This window comes from Tenebrio molitor, unplaced genomic scaffold (assembly GCF_963966145.1).
Source record: "Tenebrio molitor unplaced genomic scaffold, icTenMoli1.1 SCAFFOLD_768, whole genome shotgun sequence".
Taxonomy (NCBI): Eukaryota; Metazoa; Arthropoda; class Insecta; order Coleoptera; family Tenebrionidae; genus Tenebrio; species Tenebrio molitor.
This window is the reverse complement of record NW_027184222.1, coordinates 1-17621: the sequence shown is the minus strand read 5'-3', so window position 1 is coordinate 17621 and position 17621 is coordinate 1. Positions and strand designations below refer to the sequence as shown.

Here is a 17621-nt window from a genome sequence, read left to right as displayed (position 1 = left end):
ATATAATGAACCGGTCACCCGTCCAAGTGCTGACCGCTGCCCGCGTGGCTTACCTTCGGTGATCGAACGACAACCTTTACCGTTTGACGAGTTTTTATTCTGCAATTGTTTACAATTAATCGACAAAAAAATGTTTTCTTAATTATCTAGTACTTAAAGCTATGAATCTACATGATACGGGTCTGTGCATGTTTCCGAATACCTGCACGAAAAACAAATCGGTTCGGTGGTTGCTATGGATTTCAAAAAAAACAAAAAGTGTTGGGGGGGCAACGGCACGCGGTGTTCCCAAGCGGTCACCCATCCAAGTACTGACCGCGCCCGACGTTGCTTAACTTCGGTGATCGGACGAGAACCGGTGCTTTTCAACGTGGTATGGCCGTTGCCGTGGTGTTTAGGTGTGATCGTTGGTGTAAAATATATTGCTTTTAACATTCCGATGCACGAATATGAACATCAAAACGCGATGCGTTTCGTTTCCGTATGCACTTACCCTCTGACGACCGACGTCGGACCGAACTAACGGGAAATCCCACAACAACCACCACGTCACGCTCTAACGACAAGAGAGACTACTAGACGGACTGGCGATCTCCCGCGTCGCACATTTTCGACCGCCGGCGGCGGTGGAAAATCCAGAATTTCACCCCACCTACCGCGCTGCTTGCTCCGACGACGACGAGATTCCCACATTTGGATCGACCGAAATATGTAAGTAATATCAGGAAGTTCCGATTTTCGAGAGGAGACCTGTGTTTCTATTTACCTATCTATAATAATTATCGTTATAATCATCATATCATTATTATTATTATTAACATTATTATTTATTACCATTATTATTATTATTATTATTATTTATCGTCCCTCGGATTCGGCGATCTTCGAAAATCCAAGTTGGACCGTTAGACATTCGAACGCGGTGTGCGTGGCTGACGAGTTGTTATTTTTGGCGTTTTTTCTTCGATCTTCACCCCGACTTCGGACGACGCAGGTCGGACACGAATTACGAAGAGAGAAAGACGGAAGAAAGGAAGAAAACCTGAAGATCCGTCGAAGAAAATATCGGAAAACTCGTAGGTGCGGCATCGGTCGGACGATGAAGACCGTCTCCTTTCGGATGATCCTCTCGACGGACTTTCGGCCGTCCCGAAGGGTCCGGACGGCAACGGGACCCGTCGTCGACTCGTCCCGTTTCAACTTCCGCCGAAAACGATCGACCTGAACGTCGGAGAGGCGGTTCGCGGCATCCTGTTGTCGGAATTGCCTCGGTTCGAACACCAGGTCCTTTCTGTGCTTCGACCGTTTCGGAAGCGTTTGGCGACGCGAAGATGTCGTAAAATCGAGAAGGTGGCGCGGTATTCCGGGAAGAGATGGACCAATATTTCGGCGAACGAAATATGGATTCCCGGAATCGACGCGTCTACCCCGCACCGCCGACGTAAACCGTCGGTCCCGAATCGAAACCGTGACGACCCGGATTTAGGGCTGGTGGTTGGAGGGGCGTGTACCTGATTCGAAACCCACCGACGTTCCGAGACGAACTTCGCTATCTCCAGGGAAACTTCGGAAACCGAGTTCGGCCAGCTTGATCACACGGTGGCGATGGTGATCGAGGAAAGAGGACGATGCCATCACGCGGGCAACGATTCCGAGGCCTGCAATTTCTTCGACGGCGGACGCGGTGCGCGTTCAGTCTTCCGTCCGCAGTGGCGACTATTTTATAAAGACTTAGAAAATTTTTTTGTTCAATTCTCGTTCACGAGGTGCTCGAAGTGTACGTGTGTGAGCAAGTGTTTTTTCAATAATTATTATTAACTTTTAACGTTTTAACGTGAAAGATGGCCGACGTCGAAAATCAAACAGCATCATCGGTCACCACCGGGTTCCGCTGCCACCCCTCAATCCCACGCGAAGAAAGAGAAAAAAGCGAAAAATCCCAGGGCGAAACCGTCCCATCCTCCGACATCCGAGATGGTAAACAACGCCATCAAGGGACTCAAGGAACGCGGAGGATCGTCTCTTCAGGCCATCAAGAAGTTCGTCGCCGCAAATTACAAAGTCGACGCCGAAAAGGTCGCCCCTTTCATCAAGAAATATCTGAAAGGCGCCGTGGCGTCGGGATCTCTGGTTCAGACGAAAGGTAAGGGCGCGTCGGGTTCGTTCAAGCTCGCCTCGTCCACCTCCGGTGGTGCCAAAGTCGCCTCCGCCTCCGACAAGAGGAAACCGCTTCGTCCGCCGCATCCAAGACGAAAAAATCATCCGCCAAACGTACCGCCGTCGCGACGACTTCCGACAAGGCTTCCTCGAAGACAGCCAAAAAACAAGCCTCCCCCAAAGCGAAGAAGACTGCTGCCGAAAAGAAGAGCGCCGTCGCTGCCTCCGCCGCCGCAGCGAAAGCCAAGAAATCGGCCGCCTCCTCGGCAGAAAAGAAAACTAGAGCCGCCCCGAAACCCCGATCGCCTTCCAAAGCGAAGAAATCTAACAAGGCTGGTCCGACTAAAAAACCCAAAGCACCCAAACCCAAGACAGCCAAAGCCATTCCTGTCAAGGTGAAAAAGGCCGCTTCGCCGAAGAGGAAAAAGTGAGAAACGTGGATGGATACTCGACTCATGTTCGTTCGGCTGTGCCTCGTTCCGACGTCATCATCGTACTACCGGCAACGGGGCACGCACAAATGGCCCTTTTCAGGGCCACACGATAATCTACGACGAAAAAAAGAAATAAAACTATCCTTACGGCGAAACCAAATAAAATAGATAGCATCAGCTGGCAGGTAGGTGATGACAGGATGCAATAAAATTTTACGAACGACCGCAACCCAACCCGAATCGAGAGGACCGACCGATTATTGACATTTTTATTTTATTCATTTCCGGTTGAAGGGCGATATATTTTTTTTTTTGCCTGTAAAGTTTGAGGTTCTGAAAAGAACCGATTTTTTTGTTATAAAATTCGTGTTTCGTGTTGTTCTTCCGAAACACGATGTGGAAAAATTTAAGCGCGTTCACCCCGAATACGTCTGGCAAGTTGGATGTCCTTTGGCATGATGGTTACACGTTTGGCGTGGATGGCGCACAAATTCGTGTCCTCGAACAGACCGACCAAGTAAGCTTCGCTCGCTTCCTGGAGGGCCATCACGGCGGAGCTTTGGAAGCGCAAATCGGTTTTGAAATCCTGAGCGATCTCCCTCACCAAACGTTGAAAGGGAAGCTTGCGGATGAGCAACTCGGTACTTTTCTGGTAACGACGGATCTCACGCAGAGCCACGGTACCAGGTCTGTAACGGTGGGGCTTCTTGACGCCGCCAGTGGCGGGAGCGCTTTTCCTGGCCGCTTTGGTAGCCAGTTGTTTCCTGGGGGCTTTTCCTCCGGTGGACTTGCGTGCGGTCTGCTTGGTCCTGGCCATTTCGAATGAAACGAATGAAAAACAAAACTGACAATTATTAAAATCGACTCTGACGATCGTTAGACGTGCACGCGTCGAAAGGTAAACGGGTACTAAAAATTCCGCCATATTAAATTGTACTTTTATACGTGAACAAAGTCAACGGCTGACTTCGTCGATTGGTCGATGGTGAACCGTTGAATCTATATAAGGCTCCGTTAGTTGAAATTTTGCGGTAGTTGACTTCCTAGGGACGAGGTGTGCAGGTATTTTGTGTCAGTTGAAATAATCTGAAAAGATGACCGGTCGCGGTAAAGGAGGCAAAGGATTGGGAAAAGGAGGAGCGAAGCGTCATCGCAAAGTCCTGCGTGACAACATCCAGGGCATCACGAAACCCGCTATCAGAAGATTGGCTCGTCGTGGCGGCGTGAAACGTATTTCCCGGTTTGATCTACGAAGAAACTCGCGGAGTCCTGAAAGTGTTCTTGGAAAATGTCATCCGAGATGCCGTCACCTACACGGAACACGCCAAACGTAAAACCGTGACAGCGATGGACGTCGTCTACGCTTTGAAACGTCAAGGACGCACCCTCTACGGTTTCGGAGGTTAATTTCCTGGCGCTCTTCACCGTTCGAGAAAACCAGAATAAAATACGAAATACAAAATCGGTTCTTTTCAGAACCACAAAATAAAAATAAGAGGAAAAAAAGAAACATGATGTTCTTTCGAGAAACAACGGACAATTATTACTAACTGACTACCTGATAAATGTACCAAGATCGTAAACACCCCTTGCTTTCCTTTTGGCATTGCAGTCGTAAATGATAATAATACAAAAAGAAAAGATGCATCGGTCATTTTACGAAAAAAAAAGCTATAGTGGCCCTGAGAAGGGCCGATATTTTGAGTTTTCGCCACGGAGATGGATCGATCGTTCGTTTAAGGTTTCTTCTCGGTTTTTTTGGGTAAAAGTACGGCCTGAATGTTGGGTAAGACACCGCCTTGGGCGATCGTAACTCCGGACAGGAGTTTGTTCAATTCCTCGTCGTTTCTGATGGCCAGCTGCAGATGACGCGGTATAATACGTGTCTTCTTGTTGTCACGGGCAGCGTTTCCTGCCAATTCTAGAACTTCGGCGGCTAAGTACTCCATGACGGCGGCCAAATAGACGGGAGCTCCTGCACCGACGCGTTCCGCGTAATTTCCTTTTCTGAGAAGACGATGTATCCTACCCACCGGAAACTGGAGACCGGCACGGCTCGAACGGGATTTCGCTTTTCCCTTCACTTTACCTCCTTTACCGCGACCTGACATTTTAAGTTCGTTCGTTAGACACCACGAGAAGTAATAAAACTGACGGACGGGACTCGTCGATTGTAAAAGCTGGTAGCTGTGCTTCGAATTTATAGCCTCCGTGATAGGAGAATAGGACGTGACGATTGGTGGGAGCCCGTTTTCAGGTGGGGTTCTGGTGAACACACTACCTATCAGAAAGGTGGTGGTGCAAAGTTAACGCACGCACACGAGTCAGAGCAGTTCGCGAGTTTGTTGAATCGAATTGAATTGAAAAATGCCGCCGAAGACAAGTGGTAAGGCAGCCAAGAAGGCCGGGAAAGCTCAGAAGAACATTTCCAAGAGCGACAAAAAAAAGAAGCGCAGGAGGAAGGAGAGCTATGCCATCTACATCTACAAGGTGTTGAAACAAGTCCATCCCGACACCGGTATCTCTAGTAAGGCTATGAGCATAATGAACAGTTTCGTGAACGACATCTTCGAACGTATCGCCGCTGAAGCTTCCCGTCTGGCACACTACAACAAACGTTCGACGATCACCAGCAGAGAAATTCAAACTGCCGTGCGTCTGTTGTTGCCCGGTGAGTTGGCCAAGCACGCCGTCTCCGAAGGTACCAAAGCCGACACCAGTTCGAAATAGATGTTTTTCGTTTTCGACACATTTATAAACGGTTCTTTTCAGAACCACAAAAACTCTCGAACAAAAAAGAAAAAGACGTGAAACAGCGATTTTTAATTAACTTTTATTATGTCATTATTATTATTATTAGGTTTCATGCATTATCGGTATTTTGCACCCATGCCTATCCAACTTGTAGTTATGTGGTTATTGTATTCGAAATAATTTAGTTGATTGAGGTTATGTTATGAATAAATTTCTATTTTGCCAGAATACAACTCTTCGGAAGAAGAAATCAAATAAACAATCGTACATCTGCTGAACAACCTAGTTGATGGTTGATGGATTTGCATTACCCAGCATATAGCCTAAATGTTCATCTTTAGTGAAATTAAAATTACTTAGCTTTTTTAAGAAAGAAAAAATTAGAACGAATTCTCATCGAAAAAACCGCGATTCCTACAAATGATACAGATGGTTTTGTAGTCGCGTATGTTATTGAATACAATGAGCCGACATTTTTCCGACTCTTTGTTTCATCGAAAACGTTGTTGACATTAGCAAGGAACGTTAAGGATTCCCTGAAACAGACAATTTCACTGTTTTGGAATAGCAGTATGTGCAAATGAGAGGACAGAAGACTTTGAAAAAAGGAGTGAACAAAACTGTACTTTAGTACAGAATGTTATGTTTATTTTAATTTCAATTGTTCCTGTTTTAATGAGATTTTTTATGTTCCTAAATCATTTTCTATTTTTTTTTTCATTAGAGAAGAGTTATTGTCGAGTTATTATCTCTACCTAGCATAAAAATTAAAATACTTTGCAACATTACGTTATTATACATTGCATATCTGACATAAAATACTTGCAAAAATTACTTAGCTAATTAATATTACGCATGACAACTCACATTATTTACTTTGCAAAACATTATAGAATACATAACAGATAATTGTGACCCTGTGTATTGTTCATTGGAATTAAAATAAAAAAAACGTGATTTCGTCAATCGCCGTTATTTGCGACTTCAGGCAACTGTCGCTAAGAGCTATTTTTGTTTCTCCGTTCAATTTCCCGATAAAATCGTCGACTTAGTTATTAACTAAGTTCTTCAGTTAGGTGGTATCAACAATACCACAATAGCCATGTTGCCGGAGTTTTTTGATAAAAGACTTGCTAGTTGGAATACAGAAAATATTTACCAAACACCTATTCACGATAATAAACCGGGGCACTATTGTGGGTTTTCGGTTGGTTTTATATTATATTAGGTACTCACCCTTCGTAACGTGTCTCCACGAAAAAAACGTCACTTTCACACTAACCACCTTTCGTTTTAACTCTCGCGACGATAACTGAAATGTTGACGCGCGCCGGACAGATTCACGGACATACAACCACCCACCCACCCCGCGCCCCGGTTTCCGTCTGGACTGGTTCTGTCGTCCGAGTGAGTGCCAAAAATTAGCGTTCGTCTATTAAATGATTGTCGGATGATGATTATTGACGGACACTTTTATCGCACCCGATCACACTTTAGTTACTACCTACGTTTAGTATCGACGACGCATCGTTTCGATTATTGAAATTCGAATTGAATTTTTTTTTTTTTCTAGTTTTCGACGTAGATTCGCGTGACACAAATATTATGAGCCTTTTTGGATCGATTTCGTGTGCATCACGCCATTTCTACGGGCGAACGTGAATGTGTGATGTTGACGTGATGGAAGCAACGTTTAGGCAATCCGCATTACGTATTACTATCAATTATATTTTAAACGAATGAAAACTTCAATTCAGAAGTGTGATAATCCCGATCCATTCAAGTTTTGTTAATTTTAGATTAAAAATGCGTGAGTATTGTACTATTGCTAACGATGCCAAAACATCGCATATTCAATGTAAAAAGAACAAGAGCAACGGGCCATTAAGTTAATTTAAAAATAACTCGTACCGGATAAGTCGAATACGTATCCAGGGAAAATTTATTAATTTTAAAATTGACCGGCGGAAACAGGTTCTCGCCTCCCACCACTTTTGTGTAGCGGCCGCCAAATCAATTTTGTTTTTATATAATTGATTCAAAAAATTGAAATTCACGCATAGTTATCTGTGCCTGAAGTGGGTCATTTTCATTGCATTGTTAGTAAGATCGAAACCATAGAAACCATACAAAACGCATACGACTATTTCTGTTTTTCATTTCACGCACTGTTTTTTATTAGTTACCTAGCAACATGGTCACTGCATTGAAACTTCAGAGTTCCTTCAAAAATTTGAATTTTTAATTTCAATTTTTTGAATCAATGATTTAATATAAAAATAACTATTGTGGAAAACAGCAAAAAATAAAATAATACCACTAATTGGCGGCTGGTCAGGATAGACCTAACGTTCGAAATTTAGAAAAATATTTTTTTTATTTTAATACTGTTACTTTTCTAATGAAGTGCGAAATAAGTTGTGCCCCATAGCTATCTTTTTTATTTTTCACTACGACAATTACAAAGTGTTGATATTCACAACTTTTCGTGAGCACTTCGATAGAAATGAACAAGAACGCAGGAAAATTCCACACCGAATATTAATATTCTGTCTTGGCCCATGTTTACTTTTATCTACCGCAAAACAAAATGTTCGGATTTGTCAGGGGTATTCTGATTTAAAAAAAGAAGAACATTTGACGAATATTTTAAGTCTCAAACGTTTGGAAAATAATGCAACAACAATTCATAGACTACAAAAAAGCCTATGATTCAGTACCACATTCATGGTTAATTAAAATTCTTAAAATTTATAAAATTAATATTAAATTAAATCACCTTCTTTATATGGATGACATAAAACTTAACAATAACTGAAAATCAATCAATATGTCGTGGTGGTCATTACGAAAATTTAGAATATATAACTAAAGAAGGAGAAATCATTAAAAATTTAAATAAAGGAGAATTTTATAAATATTTAGGTATTAATCAATCAAATCAAATTAAATCTATTCTTTTGGTGTTATAAAATGGTCCAAAACTAATTTAAAGAATATAAATATTCAAACTAGAGTTCTCTTTACAAAATTTTGTAAACATCACCCCAAATCTGCTGTTGAAAGATTTAATTTACCACGCGAAAATGGTGGTAGGGGTTTTTCAAATCTAGAAATTCTACAACACAATCAAATTGCTTCACTAAAAAATTATTTTCTCAATAGAGCTCGTGATATGACACTATAGCAAATATAAAACAAAAGTCTTTACATGGGAGATATTTTAAAGAGCTGAGGGTTTTATATTTGCAATACAAGATCTTGCACCGTTTTGGCTCACAGCGAATATAAAAAACGTCATGATATATTCGCAAAAATTATACACATGAATTTAGCAGTTAAATTCAATTTATTAAAGGATACACAACCACATTACATTTATAAACCAGAAAGTTGTTTAGAAAATGACAATTACAAATTATATTTTGATCGCACAGTTTTAACTGACATTCACATTCAGCATAACAGACCAGACATTATTATTTTAAATAAACAACAAAAGCAAGCATATCTTTTAGATATAGCTGTTCCAAATTCACACAATATAACACAGACATATAATACAAAAATTAATAAATATATTATTATAATTTCAGCAACAGGAATAGTACCGCAATCTCTTTTTAAAAATTTAAAAATTTTGGACTTAGAGAACACATAAAACACAAAAAAGTCAAAATGTGGAGGCGAGACGCCGGTAATTATGTTGATAAGCACTGCACTACTGCCGCCGGGTGGAGGTGGGATACGAAAAGAAGATGCTCTCACTGCTCTCACTCACAATAAGTTCGGAAAAACCGAATTTTATTATCGTATTTAATTGACGTCACAGTTACTTTGGCGAAACAGGAGCTCGCTTTTCGAAGGCATGATGAAAAAGACAGACGAATCAATTTGATATATAAAACCTAACAGGAACGGCTGGTCCATGAGGTCATTTGGGTAATGACCCCCTAAAAAATAAAGGTTTTACCCAACACCAGCCGCGACTGCAATGTACACAAGACTATGACTGCTACATATTATGTTATTTCAACCAAATCAGAAGTACAATAATTTTGAAAAGTAAGTGCAATGTATACTTCTAAATCTATCTAAATTTATTAATATGTAATTTTTTTCAAAACTATCGATCTTTCTTTGAAACATTTTCAATTCACAATTCACTGTTGGAAGCGCTGTACTTTTTAGTATAAATACGTATACGAAAAATTAAAATAATAGTTGAATTAACACATCGTTAAATGTTACGAGGAACATAGTTTTTTGGATTACACAGCAAAATCTTGGAATTTTAGTCCGATATTACTCCATTGAGTCTTTGGACTCACAAATAAATACCTCGAAAAGCCGACAAACATCTGTCTAGAACTTTTCTAGTAACCAGAGGGTATCGTAAACGACCCGTGTTTAGACCTCTTTCGTGAAAGTGACCGACCGCCGGCGCCGCTCGATTTCGTCATAAATCTCAGCCGTACCCCCCACGATAATTGACAAGTCTGTCATACAGCCCTACCATTTAAAACCTTTATTCTCTTCGTTTTAAAAATAGTTTCGCATGGTTTTTCTCTCTTCTCGTTTTACAATGGTCCAGTGACTAATAAATGAGTGTTGTGTTATGAGTTTGTTCGAGCTCAAAAAAACGTGGTTCGAAATTGTTTAACGTTTAACGAATGGTAAGTTATTCTAGTTTTTATGTTGGTCTTAACGTGTTAGGGGCCAAGAATACAACATTGTCTGTCCATTATAACATAGAACTGATATGTTGAATTCAGATCTCTAATTATTTAAAAACCAAAAAAATAAAGCAGCAGTCAAAGTGGCATGTACGCGTAACCTAATATATATTTTTTTTACATTAAAAGATCGCCGTCTTCCTCGTCGCACTTACGACATTTGCATATGTTATCTTTGTTAAACTCACGGAAGGAATATAATGAACCGGTCACCCGTCCAAGTGCTGACCGCTGCCCGCGTGGCTTACCTTCGGTGATCGAACGACAACCTTTACCGTTTGACGAGTTTTTATTCTGCAATTGTTTACAATTAATCGACAAAAAAAATTGTTTTCTTAATTATCTAGTACTTAAAGCTATGAATCTACATTATACGGGTCTGTGCATGTTTCCGAATACCTGCACGAAAAACAAATCGGTTCGGTGGTTGCTATGGATTTCAAAAAAAAACAAAAAGTGTTGGGGGGCAACGGCACGCGGTGTTCCCAAGCGGTCACCCATCCAAGTACTGACCGCGCCCGACGTTGCTTAACTTCGGTGATCGGACGAGAACCGGTGCTTTTCAACGTGGTATGGCCGTTGCCGTGGTGTTTAGGTGTGATCGTTGGTGTAAAATATATTGCTTTTAACATTCCGATGCACGAATATGAACATCAAAACGCGATGCGTTTCGTTTCCGTATGCACTTACCCTCTGACGACCGACGTCGGACCGAACTAACGGGAAATCCCACAACAACCACCACGTCACGCTCTAACGACAAGAGAGACTACTAGACGGACTGGCGATCTCCCGCGTCGCACATTTTTCGACCGCCGGCGGCGGTGGAAAATCCAGAATTTCACCCCACCTACCGCGCTGCTTGCTCCGACGACGACGAGATTCCCACATTTGGATCGACCGAAATATGTAAGTAATATCAGGAAGTTCCGATTTTCGAGAGGAGACCTGTGTTTCTATTTACCTATCTATAATAATTATCGTTATAATCATCATATCATTATTATTATTATTAACATTATTATTTATTACCATTATTATTATTATTATTATTATTTATCGTCCCTCGGATTCGGCGATCTTCGAAAATCCAAGTTGGACCGTTAGACATTCGAACGCGGTGTGCGTGGCTGACGAGTTGTTATTTTTGGCGTTTTTTCTTCGATCTTCACCCCGACTTCGGACGACGCAGGTCGGACACGAAATTACGAAGAGAGAAAGACGGAAGAAAGGAAGAAAACCTGAAGATCCGTCGAAGAAAATATCGGAAAACTCGTAGGTGCGGCATCGGTCGGACGATGAAGACCGTCTCCTTTCGGATGATCCTCTCGACGGACTTTCGGCCGTCCCGAAGGGTCCGGACGGCAACGGGACCCGTCGTCGACTCGTCCCGTTTCAACTTCCGCCGAAAACGATCGACCTGAACGTCGGAGAGGCGGTTCGCGGCATCCTGTTGTCGGAATTGCCTCGGTTCGAACACCAGGTCCTTTCTGTGCTTCGACCGTTTCGGAAGCGTTTGGCGACGCGAAGATGTCGTAAAATCGAGAAGGTGGCGCGGTATTCCGGGAAGAGATGGACCAATATTTCGGCGAACGAAATATGGATTCCCGGAATCGACGCGTCTACCCCGCACCGCCGACGTAAACCGTCGGTCCCGAATCGAAACCGTGACGACCCGGATTTAGGGCTGGTGGTTGGAGGGGCGTGTACCTGATTCGAAACCCACCGACGTTCCGAGACGAACTTCGCTATCTCCAGGGAAACTTCGGAAACCGAGTTCGGCCAGCTTGATCACACGGTGGCGATGGTGATCGAGGAAAGAGGACGATGCCATCACGCGGGCAACGATTCCGAGGCCTGCAATTTCTTCGACGGCGGACGCGGTGCGCGTTCAGTCTTCCGTCCGCAGTGGCGACTATTTTATAAAGACTTAGAAAATTTTTTTGTTCAATTCTCGTTCACGAGGTGCTCGAAGTGTACGTGTGTGAGCAAGTGTTTTTTCAATAATTATTATTAACTTTTAACGTTTTAACGTGAAAGATGGCCGACGTCGAAAATCAAACAGCATCATCGGTCACCACCGGTTCCGCTGCCACCCCTCAATCCCACGCGAAGAAAGAGAAAAAAGCGAAAAATCCCAGGGCGAAACCGTCCCATCCTCCGACATCCGAGATGGTAAACAACGCCATCAAGGGACTCAAGGAACGCGGAGGATCGTCTCTTCAGGCCATCAAGAAGTTCGTCGCCGCAAATTACAAAGTCGACGCCGAAAAGGTCGCCCCTTTCATCAAGAAATATCTGAAAGGCGCCGTGGCGTCGGGATCTCTGGTTCAGACGAAAGGTAAGGGCGCGTCGGGTTCGTTCAAGCTCGCCTCGTCCACCTCCGGTGGTGCCAAAGTCGCCTCCGCCTCCGACAAGAGGAAACCCGCTTCGTCCGCCGCATCCAAGACGAAAAAATCATCCGCCAAACGTACCGCCGTCGCGACGACTTCCGACAAGGCTTCCTCGAAGACAGCCAAAAAACAAGCCTCCCCCAAAGCGAAGAAGACTGCTGCCGAAAAGAAGAGCGCCGTCGCTGCCTCCGCCGCCGCAGCGAAAGCCAAGAAATCGGCCGCCTCCTCGGCAGAAAAGAAAACTAGAGCCGCCCCGAAACCCCGATCGCCTTCCAAAGCGAAGAAATCTAACAAGGCTGGTCCGACTAAAAAACCCAAAGCACCCAAACCCAAGACAGCCAAAGCCATTCCTGTCAAGGTGAAAAAGGCCGCTTCGCCGAAGAGGAAAAAGTGAGAAACGTGGATGGATACTCGACTCATGTTCGTTCGGCTGTGCCTCGTTCCGACGTCATCATCGTACTACCGGCAACGGGGCACGCACAAATGGCCCTTTTCAGGGCCACACGATAATCTACGACGAAAAAAAGAAATAAAACTATCCTTACGGCGAAACCAAATAAAATAGATAGCATCAGCTGGCAGGTAGGTGATGACAGGATGCAATAAAATTTTACGAACGACCGCAACCCAACCCGAATCGAGAGGACCGACCGATTATTGACATTTTTATTTTATTCATTTCCGGTTGAAGGGCGATATATTTTTTTTTTTGCCTGTAAAGTTTGAGGTTCTGAAAAGAACCGATTTTTTTGTTATAAAATTCGTGTTTCGTGTTGTTCTTCCGAAACACGATGTGGAAAAATTTAAGCGCGTTCACCCCGAATACGTCTGGCAAGTTGGATGTCCTTTGGCATGATGGTTACACGTTTGGCGTGGATGGCGCACAAATTCGTGTCCTCGAACAGACCGACCAAGTAAGCTTCGCTCGCTTCCTGGAGGGCCATCACGGCGGAGCTTTGGAAGCGCAAATCGGTTTTGAAATCCTGAGCGATCTCCCTCACCAAACGTTGAAAGGGAAGCTTGCGGATGAGCAACTCGGTACTTTTCTGGTAACGACGGATCTCACGCAGAGCCACGGTACCAGGTCTGTAACGGTGGGGCTTCTTGACGCCGCCAGTGGCGGGAGCGCTTTTCCTGGCCGCTTTGGTAGCCAGTTGTTTCCTGGGGGCTTTTCCTCCGGTGGACTTGCGTGCGGTCTGCTTGGTCCTGGCCATTTCGAATGAAACGAATGAAAAACAAAACTGACAATTATTAAAATCGACTCTGACGATCGTTAGACGTGCACGCGTCGAAAGGTAAACGGGTACTAAAAATTCCGCCATATTAAATTGTACTTTTATACGTGAACAAAGTCAACGGCTGACTTCGTCGATTGGTCGATGGTGAACCGTTGAATCTATATAAGGCTCCGTTAGTTGAAATTTTGCGGTAGTTGACTTCCTAGGGACGAGGTGTGCAGGTATTTTGTGTCAGTTGAAATAATCTGAAAAGATGACCGGTCGCGGTAAAGGAGGCAAAGGATTGGGAAAAGGAGGAGCGAAGCGTCATCGCAAAGTCCTGCGTGACAACATCCAGGGCATCACGAAACCCGCTATCAGAAGATTGGCTCGTCGTGGCGGCGTGAAACGTATTTCCGGTTTGATCTACGAAGAAACTCGCGGAGTCCTGAAAGTGTTCTTGGAAAATGTCATCCGAGATGCCGTCACCTACACGGAACACGCCAAACGTAAAACCGTGACAGCGATGGACGTCGTCTACGCTTTGAAACGTCAAGGACGCACCCTCTACGGTTTCGGAGGTTAATTTCCTGGCGCTCTTCACCGTTCGAGAAAACCAGAATAAAATACGAAATACAAAATCGGTTCTTTTCAGAACCACAAAATAAAAATAAGAGGAAAAAAAAGAAACATGATGTTCTTTCGAGAAACAACGGACAATTATTACTAACTGACTACCTGATAAATGTACCAAGATCGTAAACACCCCTTGCTTTCCTTTTGGCATTGCAGTCGTAAATGATAATAATACAAAAAGAAAAGATGCATCGGTCATTTTACGAAAAAAAAAAGCTATAGTGGCCCTGAGAAGGGCCGATATTTTGAGTTTTCGCCACGGAGATGGATCGATCGTTCGTTTAAGGTTTCTTCTCGGTTTTTTTGGGTAAAAGTACGGCCTGAATGTTGGGTAAGACACCGCCTTGGGCGATCGTAACTCCGGACAGGAGTTTGTTCAATTCCTCGTCGTTTCTGATGGCCAGCTGCAGATGACGCGGTATAATACGTGTCTTCTTGTTGTCACGGGCAGCGTTTCCTGCCAATTCTAGAACTTCGGCGGCTAAGTACTCCATGACGGCGGCCAAATAGACGGGAGCTCCTGCACCGACGCGTTCCGCGTAATTTCCTTTTCTGAGAAGACGATGTATCCTACCCACCGGAAACTGGAGACCGGCACGGCTCGAACGGGATTTCGCTTTTCCCTTCACTTTACCTCCTTTACCGCGACCTGACATTTTAAGTTCGTTCGTTAGACACCACGAGAAGTAATAAAACTGACGGACGGGACTCGTCGATTGTAAAAGCTGGTAGCTGTGCTTCGAATTTATAGCCTCCGTGATAGGAGAATAGGACGTGACGATTGGTGGGAGCCCGTTTTCAGGTGGGGTTCTGGTGAACACACTACCTATCAGAAAGGTGGTGGTGCAAAGTTAACGCACGCACACGAGTCAGAGCAGTTCGCGAGTTTGTTGAATCGAATTGAATTGAAAAATGCCGCCGAAGACAAGTGGTAAGGCAGCCAAGAAGGCCGGGAAAGCTCAGAAGAACATTTCCAAGAGCGACAAAAAAAAGAAGCGCAGGAGGAAGGAGAGCTATGCCATCTACATCTACAAGGTGTTGAAACAAGTCCATCCCGACACCGGTATCTCTAGTAAGGCTATGAGCATAATGAACAGTTTCGTGAACGACATCTTCGAACGTATCGCCGCTGAAGCTTCCCGTCTGGCACACTACAACAAACGTTCGACGATCACCAGCAGAGAAATTCAAACTGCCGTGCGTCTGTTGTTGCCCGGTGAGTTGGCCAAGCACGCCGTCTCCGAAGGTACCAAAGCCGTCACCAAGTACACCAGTTCGAAATAGATGTTTTTCGTTTTCGACACATTTATAAACGGTTCTTTTCAGAACCACAAAAACTCTCGAACAAAAAAGAAAAAGACGTGAAACAGCGATTTTTAATTAACTTTTATTATGTCATTATTATTATTATTAGGTTTCATGCATTATCGGTATTTTGCACCCATGCCTATCCAACTTGTAGTTATGTGGTTATTGTATTCGAAATAATTTAGTTGATTGAGGTTATGTTATGAATAAATTTCTATTTTGCCAGAATACAACTCTTCGGAAGAAGAAATCAAATAAACAATCGTACATCTGCTGAACAACCTAGTTGATGGTTGATGGATTTGCATTACCCAGCATATAGCCTAAATGTTCATCTTTAGTGAAATTAAAATTACTTAGCTTTTTTAAGAAAGAAAAAATTAGAACGAATTCTCATCGAAAAAACCGCGATTCCTACAAATGATACAGATGGTTTTGTAGTCGCGTATGTTATTGAATACAATGAGCCGACATTTTTCCGACTCTTTGTTTCATCGAAAACGTTGTTGACATTAGCAAGGAACGTTAAGGATTCCCTGAAACAGACAATTTCACTGTTTTGGAATAGCAGTATGTGCAAATGAGAGGACAGAAGACTTTGAAAAAAGGAGTGAACAAAACTGTACTTTAGTACAGAATGTTATGTTTATTTTAATTTCAATTGTTCCTGTTTTAATGAGATTTTTTATGTTCCTAAATCATTTTCTATTTTTTTTTTCATTAGAGAAGAGTTATTGTCGAGTTATTATCTCTACCTAGCATAAAAATTAAAATACTTTGCAACATTACGTTATTATACATTGCATATCTGACATAAAATACTTGCAAAAATTACTTAGCTAATTAATATTACGCATGACAACTCACATTATTTACTTTGCAAAACATTATAGAATACATAACAGATAATTGTGACCCTGTGTATTGTTCATTGGAATTAAAATAAAAAAAACGTGATTTCGTCAATCGCCGTTATTTGCGACTTCAGGCAACTGTCGCTAAGAGCTATTTTTGTTTCTCCGTTCAATTTCCCGATAAAATCGTCGACTTAGTTATTAACTAAGTTCTTCAGTTAGGTGGTATCAACAATACCACAATAGCCATGTTGCCGGAGTTTTTTGATAAAAGACTTGCTAGTTGGAATACAGAAAATATTTACCAAACACCTATTCACGATAATAAACCGGGGCACTATTGTGGGTTTTCGGTTGGTTTTATATTATATTAGGTACTCACCCTTCGTAACGTGTCTCCACGAAAAAACGTCACTTTCACACTAACCACCTTTCGTTTTAACTCTCGCGACGATAACTGAAATGTTGACGCGCGCCGGACAGATTCACGGACATACAACCACCCACCCACCCCGCGCCCCGGTTTCCGTCTGGACTGGTTCTGTCGTCCGAGTGAGTGCCAAAAATTAGCGTTCGTCTATTAAATGATTGTCGGATGATGATTATTGACGGACACTTTTATCGCACCCGATCACACTTTAGTTACTACCTACGTTTAGTATCGACGACGCATCGTTTCGATTATTGAAATTCGAATTGAATTTTTTTTTTTTTCTAGTTTTCGACGTAGATTCGCGTGACACAAATATTATGAGCCTTTTTGGATCGATTTCGTGTGCATCACGCCATTTCTACGGGCGAACGTGAATGTGTGATGTTGACGTGATGGAAGCAACGTTTAGGCAATCCGCATTACGTATTACTATCAATTATATTTTAAACGAATGAAAACTTCAATTCAGAAGTGTGATAATCCCGATCCATTCAAGTTTTGTTAATTTTAGATTAAAAATGCGTGAGTATTGTACTATTGCTAACGATGCCAAAACATCGCATATTCAATGTAAAAAGAACAAGAGCAACGGGCCATTAAGTTAATTTAAAAATAACTCGTACCGGATAAGTCGAATACGTATCCAGGGAAAATTTATTAATTTTAAAATTGACCGGCGGAAACAGGTTCTCGCCTCCC

The 17621-nt window shown here is 42.8% G+C and overlaps 2 non-coding genes across 2 annotated transcripts; both read right to left on the bottom strand.

The window, feature by feature from the left end:
* Nucleotides 1-267: 267 nt before the first annotated feature.
* On the bottom strand, nt 268-387 carry LOC138141004 (5S ribosomal RNA). Its single transcript, XR_011162906.1, has one exon. It is a non-coding gene; the product is annotated as a 5S ribosomal RNA (ribosomal RNA).
* Nucleotides 388-10545: 10158 nt separating this feature from the next.
* LOC138141003 (5S ribosomal RNA) lies at nt 10546-10665 on the bottom strand. The gene has a single exon (XR_011162905.1). It is a non-coding gene; the product is annotated as a 5S ribosomal RNA (ribosomal RNA).
* Between the last annotated feature and the right edge of the window lie 6956 nt (nt 10666-17621).